This window comes from Myiozetetes cayanensis, unplaced genomic scaffold (assembly GCF_022539395.1).
Source record: "Myiozetetes cayanensis isolate MyiCay16 unplaced genomic scaffold, myiCay2020 scf3, whole genome shotgun sequence".
Taxonomy (NCBI): domain Eukaryota; kingdom Metazoa; phylum Chordata; class Aves; order Passeriformes; family Tyrannidae; genus Myiozetetes; species Myiozetetes cayanensis.
Window position 1 is genome coordinate 37058141 of NW_026087521.1, and position 20486 is coordinate 37078626.

Genomic DNA, 20486 nt, shown 5'->3' on the forward strand with positions numbered 1-20486 from the left:
AATACTGAAATCATTCCAGTAGTGACAAATACAATAAGGGTAAATATCTTTGTCAATATCTAAAAAGGTAATTTTTAATCAAAGTTCTTATTGATACATGCACTAAATAGGAGTATGTATTAAGTTTACATTCATAAGTCTTATTGGTTAGAGTAAGATTAGAATTTAGCCATCTATATATTGAAGTTATCAATTGTTATTGAAAGTCATCAAGTGTATCTATAGCACAAGAAAACATAAATAATTACACTTGCACTAGGGTGGAAAGGGAGGAATACAATGAAGTAACATAGCTAAGAATTTAGAAAAGCATATGTTTTTAGCAATGGAGATGATGAATCACTGAATTAAACTGCCCATATGAAAGAATGGCTTCTCTTTTGAGTGGGTCCAGTGTGGATGCAGTTTCAGAAACTCTTTTTGTAATGCAGCATAAATCCAACTTACTGATCTCAGCACTGGGGTAACTGAATTAAATTGCAGGGCTAGCAACAGAGCAAGTGTCTGACTAGATGATGAATTGGTGCTTTCCAAACTAAGAATCTAAAAATTTCAAAAATCCACAAGTCACATTCTCTCCTAGGAAATGAATGCCATTTACCCAGCATGTGTATATGCATTTACAACTTATCCCCACATGAGTAATGGCTAAAGGTTCCTATTTCGTTTTATTTGCAATCAAATGTGTTGTGAGTCAAAAGCCCATTCAGAAATGTGCATTCTGAAATAAGCCGTGCTATGTGTCTGGTAGATGAACATTTTAAGTGCATGTAAACACTAAAGGACAAATTGTGATCCATAATTCCTCCTACTGAAGATAAGGTACAGTGGCAGCAGATTATCTACTGCCACTTGATAGTGCTAAAAGACTATTGCAAGAACAGCTATTCATTTGACTAGAATGATGGTTTTAGCTTTATGTTATGTATATCTTGCACAGAAGTCCAACATTGTATAAATGTAATAGGGATGATTATATGACATGAGAGGTAGACAGTGAAATACATTAATGTTTTACACACCACATGGTGTTAGCTCCAAAAAACAAGACTTACTGTGAAAAGCAATGAAGTAAGGAAAAAAATAAATATACATGGAGATATTTTTATGCAGCAGTCAGTGTATTAAACAAACACACAGCAATGTATTTTGAAGTGTCTCAGACATCTCCTCAAAATTTATGGTGCTGCCAGCTGTCTTCAGAACACTGCAAAACTACAGAATTTAAAAAGTCTTTTTTATAAATAACCCTAAATCTGAAAACTTAGCCATTTTTGTATTCGAAAACTATTTTTTCAGTCTGAAAGATTAGCCCCAAATGAAAAGAATGATAAGTCTTCAATTCCTCTAGTAGAGTGTATTTCACATCACTTACCCATACGCATTTCTGGGTGACAAATTCTTACCCGGTGAGAATGTCAATTCTAATCTATCGCCTGATATACATATATACTTTATAAAGAGAGATTCAGAAACATTTTTCTTATTTTTTTTTTAAACTCTGGAATTACACTAAAGTTTAGATAAACTTAAATCTCTTAGTCTTGTGCAGGGCCAGGAGTTGGACTTGATAATCCTTGTAGGTCTCTCCCAACGTAGCATATTCTGTGATTCTGTGATTCTGTTTTTCAGGGCCAAGATTTAAGGCTCCACAATTCTAACTGCCAATTCATTAAAGGGGAATACCATACAGTTTCCAAAGTAAGGAATGGTAATATCCATTTTTCACCATACATACTCTTTGCATTTTGAACTGTGTGCATCCTTTTTTAAAATGAGCTGCTACTCTAGCAGTGAAGCACGTAAATACTTGCAGCCATCCCTGTGGTTTTGAATGAAGACCTGTACATACAGAGGCAGTGAAAGATGGACCTCAAGCAGAGGAGGAGGAATATACTGTTTGGAGAGCATGGGAGAGTGAGCATGATGCAGTATCTCTCCTGGGAAAGGGGAAGGGCATTGGGACAGTTAGCACTGCTGTTCTGGAAGCTGGTGGCATGGGTTCCGCTTCTTCCTGCAACTTTAGGGATGCCTTTTCCCACCTTGCTGAAGGAGATATGATATCTACTGACACAAACCATTGCTGATAGCAGAGAGGCAGAAAAAGGGAGATGATACCACTGTTGACAGGAAATTAGAGTGCTTAGCATTGCCTTTGAAGAATTTCCACTGATCCCTAAAGAGAGGATGTTGTGAGACAGCACTGAGCCAGGTAATTTGATCTACAGTCAAAGGGAGCCTGAGCCAGCTCTGACCACCCCCATCAACAACTTACAGTGATGCAAAGTGGCCTCAGTGACTGCACATAGCATATTGGGGAGCACCATAACCCAGACAAAAAGAAATTAAAAACCTGAGTCAGGAATTGGATCAGGCACTAAAAATAAACAAAAAACCCAACCCCAAAAGAAAATACTGAGATAAGAATCAAGCATTAACTCTTCTGTGCACTGGGCAAGGGAAAGTTCTGATGTAGACTAAAGCATCTATTTGATCATGTAGATCAAAGGATGGCCATGAAGACTGTTAATAGAGGCAGTGTAGACAAGGTCATTCTAAGGCTGCAGAAGTAGATTTCTGACACTTTGTTTCTTTGGAGAGATTGGTTTTGGAAACTTAATTATGTTCTTAGAAGGTATTGTTCATAGTAGTGTTGTATGAAAATAAAAGATGAGATTTTGTGAAACACCACCTTGTTAAAGAGTATGTGCTTATAGTAAGTACTTAGCTCAGTGACCTGTTTTCTCATTAATTTCTCAACAGGCCCAGCAACTACATCCATACTATAGTGATATACTGTAGTGAGAAGTCTTATTGTGCAGGACATTTTTCCAGGGCAATTTTGATAAGAGATGTTATTTGATTCCATTAAATTAATTTAACTCCTAGCATAACAGGAACTCTTCATATCTTGTAGAACTGCTACTACATTTTGGGTGGTTTTATTTTCTGCATAAAATGCATGTAAAATGGATACTATTTCATCTGTGTTTCAGACTATGGCTGGGTATGTATATCCATACCTGCATCAGTTCTATATGTTGCAAGGTTCCATACCTAGTATTGTGATATTCTGAGGACAATATTTAACTACCACGACCCAGAACTCTAGTCCTGTCTGAATGACAGTTTGACCATGGCAGGTTGGCCCACAGATCCATTCCATAAAAACCCAATCAAAACAGGTGTATTTAATTAATCATCTGTATTTCAAACATTCTACAGTGTTCATTTCACCATCTTTTTCTGCTGTACTAATAAAAGAAAGCTGCTGTTCTTAGTTTACTTAATCAAAAAAAGTGAAACAGTGTGCATCTGACTAATTTTCCTCTGCCTCTTATTTTCTGCTTTGTGTTTTCCACTGCTTTTCTCATCATGATGGTCACTATGGTGAAATTGCTTATAGACAGAGCACTGAACTTAGAGCTACAAGGACCAGGAATTCCTTGGTGGATAAATGCAAACTCTTGTTCTCACTTTTGTCTCTATTTCCCTGTTTATTATAAAAACATATTTTCATATGGAAGTTCAGCCCAGACTTATATGCAGAGATCAAATCAAATTCAATATGGTTTTGCAGTATTCTGCATACAGTATTTGAATATCAAGGATTTGTTTGAATGCTGACTGTTTAAATATAGTCAATATATGTGCAGCATTTCAGAACACTTTTATCTAACTGCTTGTGTAAACCTATTACTAAATCATATTTTTTTCAACTACAGATTTTTAGTCAGGATGTAATTAACTTTTAAAGCAACAACTGTATAAGAGAACTAAACCCAAGGAATTTTGAAATTAACAGAAATACTTCTCACTGTTCACTTATATCTAATAACACTTCCTAGAAAATGTTTACAGGGGGAATTTTCAAGAAGTAATCATAAAGGGGTCTATTAAGTGACAAAATATAATGACTTTGGAACTTTAGGATCTCAATGACTGCAATTAATTTTCAAACATTTTATTAAAATTCCATTAAAATTGGCTTGAGTTTTATGCTCCTTAGAGGTACAACTAGACTGTTTACTGCCAAAAAAGAGGTAATCATGCTACCATTACTAACAACTTGTCATTCTTCAGTTCTGTGAGATGTGGGCAGCTCAAAATGTTCTTAACTCTAGCTCAGGGTCACCAGGCCTTTCTTTCCGGGGAAAAAATGAGAACAGAAGGGAAAACTTCAGAAATAATTGCTACTTTGAAAAGACAAACAAACCAGCAAATCAAAAACCAACAAACAAGTCATAGACTCCAGTGGCAAATATTTCAAAATTTCCACTCAAAATTTTCAGTACCATTGCTCTCTCTAAAATACATATATTAGGTTAAGAAACTGATTTAAAAGGATGTCCAAGTACATTCAGCCCTACTTTTTTGTGAGCTCTCTGGTATTAACAATGTTGTTCTTTTAATCTGAAAATTAACACCATCTTTAAGACAGGAAAATAGTCTTGCAATAGCCAACACAAGTCCAGCATGGGGAAAGCTGAGTTCTGCTCTTGGTTCTGTGATTGAATGAGGATTTGTTGCATAAAGTCTTTGTTTTCCAATCTATAATAAAGGAAAATCATTACGTCTCTACCTCACAAGGGTGTTGCAAACCTAAATTCATTCCTATATGGCAACTGGTACAACATGATGGAAACTCAATATAAATTGTTACATATATTCTGTTACCCCCAGTGGAAGGCTTTCATCCATGAAATTGCTGCTGTACAAGCAGAGCTGGACAAATTGCAATAGGGAAAAAAAAAAAAGCTTAAAATAAAAAAAGTTTTAGCCCTGGAAAGTGAGGCTAAATCATGAATGTTACAAAAACTATGACTAGAATTTTGAAAAACTCACTTCCCTCCAAAGAAGATAGATGGTCTCCATAGGCATGAAGACAACTGAAAAGTAACATAGTAGGAAAAAGAAAGATATATGATATTTACTATTAGTTGTTAGGAAAAATATGAATGCTCAGCTGAGGATTATAATCAGTTTACATGGGTGAGATACATCTGTGAAAGGTGTCAGTTTCTCAAAATTCATGTTTATATAGCCCCCTCCCCAAGACCTGCCTCAGCTAAGCCGTTCCCCTGGGGAGAAGTGCTGCAGTTTCCATCATAACAGATGTTGAGATTTTTTTGACCCATTTCCATAGAATTTCATTCTTAGTTACATCTGCCGTCTTTCTGCAGATGCCCTCCTAGCTTTAATGCATCTCTTTCTCCTTGATATTGTCTGTGCTTTTTATCCATGTTTTGTGGGTGGATATTTTTGTCCAAACACCTTGCTGCTTCACTGAGATTTGCTTTGAATTTTGAGTAGATTGAGGTTTGGAGCAGGGGGTGTTCCTGTCAGGGCTATGAACTATCTGTTCAAAGGAGAAAATGTTTTATAAATATTATGTCAATGAATGCACTTAGTGGGTTTTCAGGACAGCTAATAAAACTGACTGGCAGGTGAACTCCACCTCTTCCCTCTATTGCTAGTCAACCTCTCTCAGCTACTGCTTGCTAGACCCTGCGAATCTTGTGTGTTTTTCTCTCACTTTGAGCCTGTCCTAAAGCTGGATCCATATCCCTGTAATTTTTTTCTCTTTGCAATATTTTGTTGCAGCAGTGCATACTGATGACTTTTTGAGTTCCTTGCATTGAGATGCATGGCCATCCTTTGGCCACACAATTTTGGTGAGGGCATACTTTGCAATACCTGCAGTAGAAGAGTGCATTCCATGTAGCAGTGAGCAGCTGTACATCCCCACTGGGGCCACAGATCCCTTAGGGCTGCTGTGATATGCTGGTGGTGGGGTACAGGGGTTGTCTGAAGACTCTGAGTGGAGTCCTACCTACCTCATGGTGGCCTTTGGTCCATGCAGATGGCATGGGCTATGTGCAGGCTTGTGGTGTCAATGCTTGGGTCTATCCCAACCCTTATCAGCTCCTGAGCAACCATGGTAAATTACTTGAATGGATTTTGTTGTGGACTTGCCTGCATCCCAGGGCTGTGAAATAGTGCTTGCAGTGGTGAACATGTTTACAAGTTGGCTATTTTTGTTTTACTAGATTGCCCCCAGCCCCTTGGACCACACACTTGGTTTTGCAATATGCCTTTTCAGTGCCGTGGGCTTTGTGGAGACAAATGTAGAGACCTAGCTCAATTCTTAGTTCCGGAGGCAGCTTTAGGGTCTGTTAGGGGAACAGTATAGCCTTTGCAACCCATATCACCCACAGTCTAATAGTCAGACCAGTAGGTGAACCAGATCCTGACGCCATATCCCTGTTGTTATATTAACTGTCATCTGGATGACTGGGCTTATCTGCTGTCACTGGCAAAATTTGCCTGTAACAGCAGTGTCTGCTCTTCCAAGTAGCAGACCTCTTTGTACATACAGTATTGTTTCCAGTCCCATGACCACATAGCTATGCTGGGGCAGCTGTCCAGGAGTTGTTCCTTTAGGACTCCTGTTTGGTGGTTGCAGCATATATATTTGTTTCCTTCTGAAGAGCAGGAAAAAGCACAGGTTGCTTACCAAGATTATGCAGATAGGTATCTGCAAGCTCTGGACTTTGGGGCTGGGGACTGTGTTTATTTGTTGCAAAGTGTTGTTCACTGCATCCTTCTTCTAGTTTGGACCACAGTTACATAGGCCCATATAAAACTGTGAACCAGGTTAGACCACTTTCATCAGTAACTTCCACATGTCCTCAGAACTCACCCTGTTGTTCACACCTCCCTGTTGAAACCTATTCACCCAAATACCTTCAGCACCAACCTTTTCTCCACCTCTAGTGATAGCAGTCAGAGGGAATATCACATCTGGATTGTTTTGGATTCCAGGGTGTTATGAGGTAGCCTGCAGCATTTGTTTGACTGTACAGGGCATGACCATAGTGGGAATTGTATATAAATTTGTGAGCAGGAATTTCAAACACTGAAAGGTAGTTGTAATTAGAAATTATAGAACTTTTTCTAAAGATGTAATTAACTCTTGAAATAATGTGATATAACTTATACATTTAAAATCCAATCAAAGAGCTCATCACCTATGTGTAGAGAACAACTATGTAACATTAGGCATGCAAAGAAGATTCTTTCATTTCAAGGGATAAGTAGAAACACTGGCAGAACTATCAGGAGTTATTGCAATACTAAATGCAATGGAAATAGAAAGAAATTATCCATATGTTGCACGGCAGAAACTAACAAGAGCATTGCATCCAAAATGGTAATTGTCAAGCAGGGACTGGCTGAAAAAGTGATGTATATTATCCTATTTAAGGTGTATTTTTTAGTGTTATGAGCAAATTCGGTGTCAGTGTTGTGGTTTGAGTCCCTGTCTCAACCATACTGTCCTCAAATGCAGTGTGGGTTCCTGCTTCCACCACAGTTCTCTGAGAGTACTGAACTGTGGCTTGATAGGCACAAGCCAGGCCCAAGTACAGGACGAGAAGCTGCTGGTTTTGATTGGGGTAGGCAAGGCACCGTTCCATCAGGTGACATGTTGGTTTGCTAGGGTCAAATACCTGTTCAGGTGTGAAGTCCCAGGTAATGGAAGATGTCAGCCACTCTAGGAACCTGCCCAAATTCTTCCACACACGCTGTCACCTGGGAACTGAGTGTCTCAGGGCACATTTCAATATCTCCTTACCTAAAGTTTGTTTTCTCTTACACGAGGATGACACCAGATTCCACAAACCCCATAGTGTGCCAAGAGTATTAGTTAATATTATTAACAGTATTAAACAGCTTACATAAGGATGAGCAAAGGTCATGGGAGAAACTTCATTGTCAAACAATTCACATCAATCTCAGGCAGGGAGATGAAGGTGTATTCCCTCATCATCCCCAGAAGATAGCTCCTGAAGCATAACAAGGCTGTCAGCGTCAGGGCAAAGCACAGAGCCTTTGTTTATATTAATATATTCCCAAACTCAGCAAAATAAAGCGATAAGCAGCCCAACCAGTAAACTCCATGGCCTGGCACAGGAGCTTGCTATTTGATAGCTACTGTTAGTGCAGCATGAACATTATATATATATATTTTTATATATATATATATATATATATAAAACTTTTTATCATCCCTGTTCAGGTGCCAAAAAGGACTGTGATGGGTTGACCTTGGCTGGACACCCGAGTGCCCACTCAGCCACTCTATCACTCCCCTTAGTAGTTGGACATGGGAGAGAAAATAAGATGGAAAACAACTCATAGATTGAGATAAGGCAGTTTTCTAAAGCAAAAGCAAAAGTTTTTCTACGCACAGGCAAAGAGAAAGAAAAGGTTTACTCTCTATTTCCTATTAGCAAGAGATGTTCAACTACTTCCCAGGAAGCAGGGTTTCAGCATGTGTAGTGGATGCTCCAGAAAGCAAACACTGTAAATAATGAATACCCTTCCTTCTCCTTTCCTTAGTTTTTATATCTGAACTGACATCATATGGGATGGAGTATCCCTTTGGTTAGTTTGGGTAAGCTGGCCTAGCTGTGTCCCCTCCCAAGATCTTGCCCACCCCAGCCCATTTGTGGAGGGGGGGAATGTTGAAAGACAGTGCTGATGTTGTGCCAGTTCTGCTCAGCAGTAGCCAAAATGTTGGTGTGTTATCAACACCTTTCTAGCTACCAGTGCAAAGCACACCACTGTGAGGGCTGCTATGGGGAAATGAACTCCAGCTCAACCAGACCCAATACATCCAAGTAAACAACACAGAAATAAAAGGAGAAAAAAAGCCCTGACAGTAACAAGCAATGAAAAGGTGTTGTAATTACTGTAATTTAAACACCTGAAGATGACACTGAATCTTTCAGCTATCCCAAAGTTAATTTTCAACTATCAAAAAGCTACAGATAAAATAAATATGTGCTATTTGCAATACTGTACAGAACATTCTGAAAAGGAAAGAAAAATACCCAGGCATAAGTATATATGTGAGCTATTATTTTAGAAAGGTTTTAAAAAGCATTGCTCTGCAGTAGTTTAATATTCTTATTCTTAATAGTACTTGTGAAGGTTGGTTCTTAAAAAATCACAACTTGCAACCAAAAGATCTGATTTTCCTGTCACATCCCACTTATTCAAGCTTCTACTGTGCTGTGAAATAAAGAAAGAGAACAAATTTTCCCTCACATGAATTATCCTGCTAGGTGAAAAAGCCTCAGTTATGTTCTACAATGTCAGAAAGTTGAAATGCTCATCTAATAAAGGCAGCACAGAACTGGGCTCTTACATGTTGGCTTCTCATATTCCATCACCAATTTTTACCATACATACTGGAATGTGAATTTCTCAAGCCATGGTAGCCCCTATTGAGTTGCAAGTTTCCTTTTGGGACTGTGTGAACCTGGCAAGGTTGAGAGATGTCCTCTTCTGTTGTCATCCAAAGCCATCTTAAACAGACACGTTTGTCACATCTATGTTTTCAGAGAGCAAAATGTATTTGAATCCCACGAAATTTTTCAATATCAAACACTGGGCTTGAATTTATTTCCTTGATCTATGTATTATATTGTTACAAAGAAGGGCATAGTAAATATCTTTCCTTTATCAAATTCCTTAGAATTGTAAACGATCCACACAGATTTTGGGGAAAATGATTGAAAATATTTGCTCTTCTCTTTATATTACACATACAAGGTTAAAAAGTGCAGGTCCAAAATGATTGGGTTGACCTATGTGTACATACACAAAAACTTACCAGTAAATTTTTGTCAATCTTTTCCTCACTTGTTTTTCACCTCAGTGAAAGCTTTTACTATTGTAGTATTTATTTAATCTGAGAGACTAAGTTTTCTCTCTATTTTTAATTTTTTCACAAACAAAGAATTGTTCATTTACAAGGTTGTAGTATTTGGAGGGATATCAATGATTTCTTATTTATTTTCTTTCCATATTTTAGCCATTCTTTGTTCTCATTTTTAAATTTTATTTATGAACTCTCAGTTTTTTTCCTATACAGTAGACATGAAACTGTCAGAGCCATCAATATTCATCACAATTGATTTCAAAGCGGATGACTCATTAAAATAGTAGATAAGTTGGTTTTTCATTGTCAGAAACAGATAGTGAGGATATTTTCTTTATTGTAATTACAGATTTCTCTTCTCAGGTTATCTGAAAAGCAGGTAGTAATTTCTTCCTTTCCTCTGAACCATGCTGCTTTCCTTACCGCAGCAGTTTGCTGCTCATTCACCTCCTGTGTCCTTTGTTTGTGTCCCCTCTCTGATGCGTGGATCTCTCTCTGCCTCTTTCTCTCTCTGTTCTGCTGCTATATTTTAAAAACTGCAAGTCCTGCAAGTGCAAGGATATCCTACAACATTAAAAAAAAACCAAAATTGCCAAATACAGCAAGGTTTTTTTACCATCAATACTTATGTTTGTGTGGAAAACTGCAATAATTCTAAACTCAAGTGACTTTTTATTTAACAAAACTCTGGCTTGGTAGGTATTCAGGTTTTAGAATAAATTATATTTTTTTCCCTAAAAGTCAAAAGCTCAAAAGCAAAGAAATATCTAGTTGTTTCTGCTTTTCTTGCCTTTTTTCTTTTTCTCTTGCATGAGCCTAGTCAAGGTTATGGATTCATTTCTTGCCTAGCATTTCCTTGCTAAATCTTTTGTCCACACTTTGCTCTTTAACTGCAGTCTGGCAATGTTTGAGAGGCTCATAAAAATAGGGCCTGGATGTGACTGGTAAGCTGAGGAAATCATGGAAATTTTACCCTTGATATTCAGCTAGCTGAATAAGCTGCAGGAGAAATGACTGTGGAAAATAAAATACACAGAAAACTGACAAAAAACAGGTTCACAGGTGAAAAGACTTAAATGGACTCAGGTGTTTGGGATGAACCCCCTTCTTATTCTTTCAGAGGAGCTGTGGGGAGATTTCCTGCCTTTGCAGCCTGATTCCTTGGGGGGATGCATATATCTACTTCAGAGATACTAGACAGGAATTCTATAACCTGCCTTTACCTCTGGTTTTTTACTGCTGTCACCCAAAAACAAATATGTGGTTTTAAAATGAAAAGGAGTCACAGATCAGTGTGAGAGTAAATACAGTAGAAGGAATAAAATCTGCCTCTGAACTGTTCTAATTGTTTATCATCAGAAAGATTTTATGTCAAACTCTTCAGATTCATAAACTGTGAATTGAAAAAAATATCTAGATATTGTCTATGGCCATTATAAATACAGATAGTAGAAGCATTTATTTTGTGTTTATATTGATGTACATGCAATAAACAAAAATGGCATCACAAATGCAATTAATCCTGCATTTCACAAAACAGGGTCCTTTGTGAGCTGAATGAAGAAGTTGCATAAGGTAAGAACAACTTTGTTTTGTCTCTTAGGCACAACTGTGTTTTCAATCCTTCAGTTACTTGCATAGAAACAGCAGAGACTGTGTTAAATATACAACCCCAACTTTGGAAAATTTTTATTGCCATGTTCCTACTTTCAGCTTATTAAATATTTTTAAGATATTTTTAAATGGAATGGTAAACTAGCCACTGTTAATTAAAAACCATTGTTTATTTTGTGTTGTTGTAGCCATGCTGATTTCAGTTTCTGAAGTAAGGCTTGTAAACATGAGATAAATTACTATACTAGTGAAAATCAGCAATCTTTCAGACACATAAGCCTTTCCTGAATTCCACTTATAAACCTTCATTTACTTGTACTTCAAGTCTATAATACATTTCCTTCTGTGTATAAAATCCGTCCTTTATAATGAATTCCTCCAACCTCTCCCCCCAGCCCTTTTCTGCAGATACGTGGTGTTCTCTTTGAGCTCTAAAAAATGTTTCTCATTTAAATCAACATCCATCAGTGGTTTGGAACCCCTCTCTGCAGTGAGATTTTGTCCTTTCCTTTTGGTTAGTATTATGTACAGACAAAGAACAGAACAAGGACACCATGTTAGATTTATAAGGAAATAATGTCAAAATGGTTAATGCAATTCACCAGTTCAATAAACTGGATTACATTTTAGTAGGACAAAAGATCAACGAAAGCCTATTTATATTCATTGGGTGAAGGCTGTACTAGCAACCACATAATGCATTCCTCGTCTTTGGGCTCATTAGCTGTGCCTATTAGATTTGTTAGGTATCATAACATCCAGATGTTTCTGGACAGCTCAGTTGACATTTTATCCATGTGCAGACTAAGTATTAATGGATAGCAGGTAGAGAAGTGCAATAGCTAGTCTTGGGTTTGGGGTATTTTCAACACTGTCCAGGTTTGAGGTTGATTTTTTTTTTTCTCCCTTTGTGTGTCTCAGAATGCATGAAAAGACAGCAAGTCACCTTTAGAAAGCATAATTATTCTGGAAGTAAGCTGCACTGAGCAGTTTGACATCTTTCTTTGTACAGTGTCTTCATAGGATGAGAAGAATTCACACCCAGGGCACATATTATCCAACAAAAATGTTGCCAGCTTTTACCAAGAAACCTCACTAAGCTCAGGTTGAGCTTTCATTTAAGCAGTTGAACCCTTCAGAATTCCTTTTTTGAACTCATTTTAATGCATGAAATTCGCTTTTACACAGGTGATTTTGAGTGAGGACATGTTCTTGCCACTCTTCACTGGAAGGATACGTAAGGAGTTTGATAGTCCTCCCACCATTCCTTCTCTGCTGAATACCATTCAGTTATGGCAATCCTGCTCTCCCTTTCTCTTCCAAAGTATTGTACTTAGTGAAAGGCTATGGGAAGTGCATATGGGGTATGTTAAGCACAGTATCACCAGCCAGTCAAAGGAGGTGATTTTCCTGCTCTACTCTGCTCTGGTGCAGCCTCACCTTGGCTGTTATGTGCACTTTTGGGTACCAAAATAGAAGAAAGATATAAAACTGTTAGTGTCCCAACCGGAGGTGTGAGGGCAGAGGTGACACCATATGACGAGTGGCTGAGGTCACTTGGTCTGTTCAGCTTGGAGGAGACTGAGGGGAAACCTCATTGCAGTCTACAGTTTCCTCTTGATGGGAAGTGAAGGGTATGAACTGATTTCTTCTTTCTGGTGGCCAGTGACAGGACTAGAGGAAATGGCATGAAGCTGTTTTGGGGAAGGTTCAATTTGTGTGTCAGGAAAAGGTTTTTGCCCAGGGGGTGTTTGGGCACTGGAACAGGCTCCTCGGACAAGTGGTCACAGTACCAAGCCAGACAGAGTTCAAGAAGCTTTTGGACAATGCTCTCAGGCACATGGTGTGACTCTTTGGGTGTCCTGCACAGTGCCAGGAGTTGGACTTCATGATTTTTGTGCATCTCTTCCAACTCAGCATATTCCATGACTCCATGAAGTGTGAAATTTCACCTATACTGGTATTCTTAACTACTGTAGAATAATTGCTATACACAATACACATTTTAAATCTTGATGACTCCCTTTCCTATTTTCTTCAAATGTTGCTAATGAGAAAAACTGATCCTAAGTCATTAACACAGAAAGAGATTTTGTCATCTTTGTCTTCTGGAATACATTATTCTTCAAGTTTCCTCTATGGGACATATCTCCAATTGTTATGCACCAATACTTTTTCACTGAAACAAGTGGAACTATTCCAGTTTACACCAGTTAAGGAATTAAACCATTAATTCAATATAAGAGGGAAGAAGCAATTAAGTGCTGGTGGCAGAATCTGTTTGTTATCATTTTGGGGTTCTTAAAAGTCCTATGCAGAAGCAAGTGCCTTCTGAGGAGTCTAAAGGAAATATAAGGAAGATGACAGAACCTGTCCACTGATTAATTCAGTGTTCTCCAAAGTAAAAATGATGCTGCCTGTTCATTAATAGACAAAATTTTGCTGCCAGACATGCCCTAAGACATTTTTGGAAAGACAAAGAATTGCAGTTCCTTCAGACCACAATAAAAGAGCTGGGAAATTCATAAGAGAGTTCAAGTGAATTTCTTTGAATTCTCAAGCTTTAATTACCACATTTGCATAAGTTTGTCACCATGTGGGCTCTCCATAAACTGTTTATTTCTTTTTTCTTCTTGTCAGCTGTGATAGCCTGGGGAGTGAGCTTTGTTGTACCAATGAGTGCTGCTGTGCTCTGACATTCACATTTTATTAGAATGCATGACTTAGAGATGAGATTTGGTATATCATCATTTAAACATTGTACTGGGTGTCCACGATCAATATTCACAGTAAATATCACCCAAGTGTCTGCTTTGAATGATAGTGTAAATCCACACATGAACCAAAAACAACAGCTCAGAATGAGGAAACCAGTGTTGTAAACCCAGCTAAAACAAAATTAAATCATTGCACTCTCCAAAAGCAGTCAGCCTTGGGACATTCATGGATGAGCACTGTGCTCAGCTAATAATTGGTCTGCTGCTTGGGCAAATAAATAAATTTTGAGATCACCAGCCATTCAGAGGTATAAGAGCAACCAAAGTAACTTTTGCCTAATTCAGTTTTTACTTTTTTTCTTGAATGCTAACATTTTGGCTTTTCAGACTATTGAGGAGTGATTTGCTTTTCTTCACTTCATTGTTTTCCCTCTGCTAGTGAATAGAGAATAAAAACGAAATAATCCAGTGGGGGCCAAAAGCAGAACAGAAAAACCTATAGAAAGAGGTGATATGAAGAAAAAAATTAAATATAAAGAAATGCTTTTTTTATCTATTGTGTTTCTTCCCAAATCAGAACTGAATATGCTTCTAAAATATAAATTGAAGCTCCAGCAGAAGGTATGAATATGATGCAGAATTAAATAGATAATGTTCTTTGTACTTTATATCGTGTAAAAAGAACCTAACTTTATGATCATAAAGATGCTTTTTATCTGTGACCCCATGGAAAGTACATAAAAGCTAGCATTTGCTCCAACTTGACTCTTGGGGTACTTCTACTCCAAAATAATAACAAAGGCATTCTTTTATCAGTGTAAACTTCTTTGAAACAGAATTGCCATGAGGGTAGAGCAACAGATTTCAGTCAAATAAACAAGGTCTTTTCATTTTTATTTGAGTTATTTTTGACACTGTCAAAAAGAGTTGAAAATTTTGTAAACTTTTTGATGTCTATTTCTGATCCTGCTCTCTGAAACAGGTTATATCAGCTTGACAGAGTGTTTTCCTCAGACAAGTAAAACATTTCACAGCCTTTTAATTTGTTCTCCCTTTAACAACTAGAATTACATCAAAGATTATTTTATTTTAAGTTTTCAAAAGAAAAGCAACTCCTTTTCCAATAAAAATGATTCAGAAATTTCCAGTATGTCTTATATGATCGGGAGGGGGGGGTAAATAAGGCAAACATGTCTCATGTAGGTTGTTTCTAACATGTAGTCAATGAATGTGGGTTATAAGAGGTCAGTATTTCAAACTGCACCTCAAATGTGGATCAGATGGTAGTACTGCAGATAGCAATATGCAGTTAATTTTATTTTTAACTATTCTCTTCTGACCACATTTAAGATCACTCTGTCCTTTGCTGTTCTAAAATCTTCTTGATGTGTTTTGACATTCTAAATCCCAAAACTTTGAGTGGGGGAGGAGAGGCAAAACAACAAAAGCTGACAAAATTAATTACACCACATTACTCATCTCAAATGTTTAATTAGTGCTCTAAGCCTATAAAAATTGGTGTGCAAAGTGACTCTTAACACAGCAGACAATTCCAGTTGCAATGATTTTTTTTGCTCCTTTTATAGAAATCCACTGTCTCTGTACATGCTACTTCCCAGTAACCATGGGAACAATGCCCTCTGTAATTTCTTAAAGTGGAAGTGCAGCCAAAGGAATTTCATCTATAGGAGAATATATGATCATAGTTATGTCCTAATTATCCTATATGATATCTCACATTGCTTCTTACACTTTAATATTCCCTGTGCCTGAATGAAGAATTAGACCAGTGACCTTTCTTCTGCCGGTGATTGTGATACATGAAACTGCAAGTGGGTTCAAGAGTATTTTTTTTTTTTTGAATGGAACGTAATGAATCCTCATCACACAGGAGACAGCAAAACTTCATCACCAAATGCAATCCTGCTTCTTCCAATCTCTTTACCTATGCAAAGCTGCTGTCATCAGCCTCATGATGAAAGGAGAACTTGGTCTGCTGATGGGAAACTGCTGTGAATGGGGGCAGGGTCTGTTCCTTGAACCTGCATCCACTAGGATGTGGGCTTGGCTGCACCATTTCAACACTTCCACCTGCTGCTTCTCCGCTTTCTCTTCGTGATACTGTCTAGAAAGAAACAGGCATGCCCATTGCTCTCATAACATCACCAGAAGAGGGATTTTGATTTACTTTCTTATCAGACAATTGGTGAGCAACCTTCAGTAAATAAAATGTCACAAAAATTCAGCTTGAAGATGCACTTAAATTGGCTCTCAAAGGACCAAAGTCATACACCTTGCTTAATCATAAGCTTCCTCTCAGGTCTCTTTTGGTTTCATTATTTCTTTCACAGTCCAGTAATGTATAGCAGATGGGGAAAAGAAGTTATTTCCCAGCTGTACTTCCGAGCTTCTTCTCTGGTCCCTTTTCCCCTCTTCCCCCATTTAACTTTTCAGTAATTCCTCTGAGCTTCAAAGTACAGATTCTAGTACATAAGCCAAGGAGATCTTGATGAGAATTGATTTTTAGCCAGCAAATGTCACTCGTTAAATGCCCAAAGGCTGTTTAAACTCAGACTTAGACAGAATGTTAGTAAATGGCAGAAAAATGTGCCCCAACTTACCTTGAAGTACTGTTATCTACTTTCTACTCCAGAAGTTAGCACAGATAAATACATGGTGGGTTTTCTCAAAACCAAAAAAGGTTTTAAAGAACTTCACAGCTGTCTCCTCATAACCCATAGGCACTTATGGTGCTCCCAAAAAACCCTGTAACAATTTATTCTTTTGCTGTATATCAGCATCATATTCTGTACTATTTACAAACTATAAACTGATAGCTTTTTTTCTCCCTCTGCTTCTTTCTCAAACTGTTGGAGTGCATTTTACATCTTGTTGCCAGTGAGACGTTACTTTGTCTGAATTGCCCTCTAAAAATTAAAATATTCTCTTCCCTGTGAACTATTTGAATAAACTTACAGGAACTTCCTACAATGGTATGGTCATAATTGAAGTGTTTCCAGCTTTAAAAATACAGAATATTCCTGCATGCTGGATTTTCAGCATCAGAAAGATATGCATAGCCTCCGTCTGCTTTCATTCAGAGCATAAAAGCAAGAAAATATATAAAAGACTTGAAAAAGACTAAGCTGACACATATAAATTATAGAATCATTGAGAAAGAGAAATATTTCCACTTAGAGAATATTTCTACAAAAGAAAGGAGAGTACCTGAAACATCGCAAAACTGTAAGGTAGATCTGAGGAGAAATGCACTAGGAGTGTACTTTGATGATTCTGGTGGGTCCCTTCCAGCTCAGGATACTCTATGCTGCTTTTTTTTCTGTGGTTCAGCAGACACTAATTGACCCAGCACCTAAGAACAGCAGAGGTCTTGAGATTTTTCCCCATGGCTGCGTAGTGTCTTTTTGGAGGCTGGCCTCCACCATTGTCCATACATACCTCAGGATACCATGAATAACCCAGGGCAGCATGGCAGGGAGCTGTGCTCTCTGAAACTGTTTCAGTAAGGCAGCTGGAAGGACTCTCACTACTAGGAATACCATAATCCCTGTGTGGTTATTCAGCAATATGGCAAGAGGAAGTTTAAGGGTAACAGAATAAATAGCTTGCTTAAAATCAGAGCACTACAGTATTGGAACAACCATCAAAAATAAAATGAAATGTTAACATTAACATTTACACTAAATTCTCATCTACATGTGGATTTTTTTTCCCCTTCTGCCTTTGCTCTGTTAGTATTTCAGCTTAAAGAGTGAAAGGAGCAAAAGGCTGCCCCTGTACCTCTTAAGTAAGAGTCTCAATAACCACAGTTGTTTCGTAGATGCTCTTTTGCTTTACACCTAGCTTTCATCAGCCATTCGTTCTCCTTCTTCCTGCCAGCATCATCTCCTCTCACTTTCTTAGAAATTAATGAAATAGTTACTATGTAACTGTTATTTGCTGTTATTATATTTTGAAGGATACGGACCTGAAATGACTAGTTTGAAGATAGCTACACGTGTTGTAGGACTGGTATCTTTGCAAGCTCCTTAGAGGGTACACGTGACATTTGATCCGCTTACTTTCTTTATGTGGGAGTTTTCATTACTAAAGCCACTTGCCTTTTGTGTTTGAGCATATGCATATCCCCTAAGCCAAACAACCCTGATGTATTTCCTCTCTAGAGGCAGAGAAATCAGTTTGCAAGGTGTTCTTATGCTTTGTGCTGTTTCTTCATTTACTGATTCAAATATTCTCTCTCTGCTGGTTGTGCTATTCATTCATGTTTTTTATCCACAGTGGAATAGGACTCTGCAAAGCAAATCTGTGGAACACAGAAGACAGCAGGGATTGAGAATAAAAAAAATGGAAAAATATTTCTTTTATTCACTACCTTTTAAATTCGTTATGCAAATACATTTATTTATTTAACTTGTTCGTTTTCAAGTAGACAAATGTAGAAGGGGGAAATGGTCTAATTCTCTAGATGCTCTTGATATAATTCATGGGGAAAAAAAGATTCAGATCAGATTTTGTTTCATCAGGCAGTTAATAGATACTTCTGCTCTATAATATTTTTGACAAATATAGAAGACCAAATTATTCTTTCCTTTGCAGGGCTCATATTTTCCATCTCCGTGGTTTAGGTCATGCTAGCAAGAGCCATTTGTTGCATTATTCTTTTCCTTGCTTACATGACAATTTTAATTCGAAGATGGATTTTTTTCCTTCCATTCAAATAAAAGTTTATAATCAATCTTTTGTGTTGCCAGAGTATATGTAAGTAAAGTTAATTTGTATTATTTCTGTTATCTGTAACTGTATATATAGTTCTTAATGGTTTTCCTCAGCTCTGTTTTTCAGAGACTTAGCCATATTGGTACAAAATCACAGTATCTTAAAAACTGAAATTTATTTATAATGAAGGAAAGCATCATATTCAGCCTATGAAACCTTTTATTTAGCTCTTTTAATTTTTGTTTAAATTTCAGTGCTTCATTCTTTGAATATAAATTGATGAGACTTTTGAAATGAAAGCCATTTGAATTAAAACCAATCTTATTGAGTAGAAATATATGTAAAAATAATCTCTTTTTTTTAACCTGTAAGTCTTTGTAAAAGAGTGGCAAGTATATTCAAGTGGGTTCTTTGAATTGTTCTGTGCATGCATCCATGCACAGAAAGGCACTGAACATTACTGTAGCTCTGCTGCAGGATGGAGCACCGCATAATGTGTCAAATGCCTTCATCACGTTTGAGGTCAGCAGAAACTGAACCCATACCTAGCACTGAATTACATTTACTCATGATTTTTATTGACACTGGGTTTCCTTGAGTGTTCTACAGTTTATAACTCTCTGGCAAAATAACGTAATTACCTGTTGTCTATGAACACTCACTTAAAACCTTGACCTTCTCGTCATTTTTTCACATTAGTGTCCCTGGGTCCACTTCCCAAAGCTGTGGAGGATAGCAATAGTGCAGACACTGAACACAGCTGCACTTTGGTGAGGACATTCAATTGGACCAGGAATCTGGGTGGTGGTGGGGAGTTGACAGATGGCACCATCAAGATCTCCTTCCTGGAATACCCACCAGCTCTATAGTGAGACAGGACAGTAGGCTGCTCTTTCTAACCTTGTTGTCCTGCCTCCTGTTGAAAAGGGAGATCACTGTGAGGACAAGATTCCAGTTCTGCCATGTAGGAGCTAATTCTCCAGCTGTTTGTGATAGGAAGCCTTAATTTACTCTGGCTGAGAGTTTGGGCAAAAATCCTCCTGAGAGGGGTGGGGTTGTATTTATTGGCCAGATCAAGCATTTTGATAAAATACCCCCAAGATTTATAAAGAAGAGTCAGGGGAGACCCTAAGCCATGTCACCAGGCTGAGCATGGCAACATTAGTGCTTCAGTCCAGAGATCTGTCTTCAGTGATAGCCACTGTGCTACAAACCACTGTCCCCTGTAGATGTCCCCAGCTGTCACACAGCCCTTTCCTCTATGTTGCAGGTCAGACCACGTGATGAAAGCAAGCTCACTATCAAGCCCTCTAAAAACTTTACAGATCTGAGCTCAAGATTAGCTCAGTTGGTTAGAGCATGGGTCTAATAACACCAAGGTTGTGGGTTTGATCCCCACCATTAATTGAAGAGTTGGGCTTGATGCTCCTTGTGGGTCTGTTCCAACTCAGAATATTCTGTGACTTTGAGTTTCAGCAGCAGCAAAACCAGCGTTCCATCCAAGAGTTATTAGTAATAACCTTTTAAGATGGTTATATATTCTGGGGTTTTTTTTTATCCCTACCGAAAATGACATTTTAAGAGCTAACAAGCATACTGGAAGGAAGCAAGTGATGCACGTTTCCTCTGTCAATGAGCAGCAAGTATCCAGCTGATCTCTCTAGTAATCTGAACTGACTACCACCCAG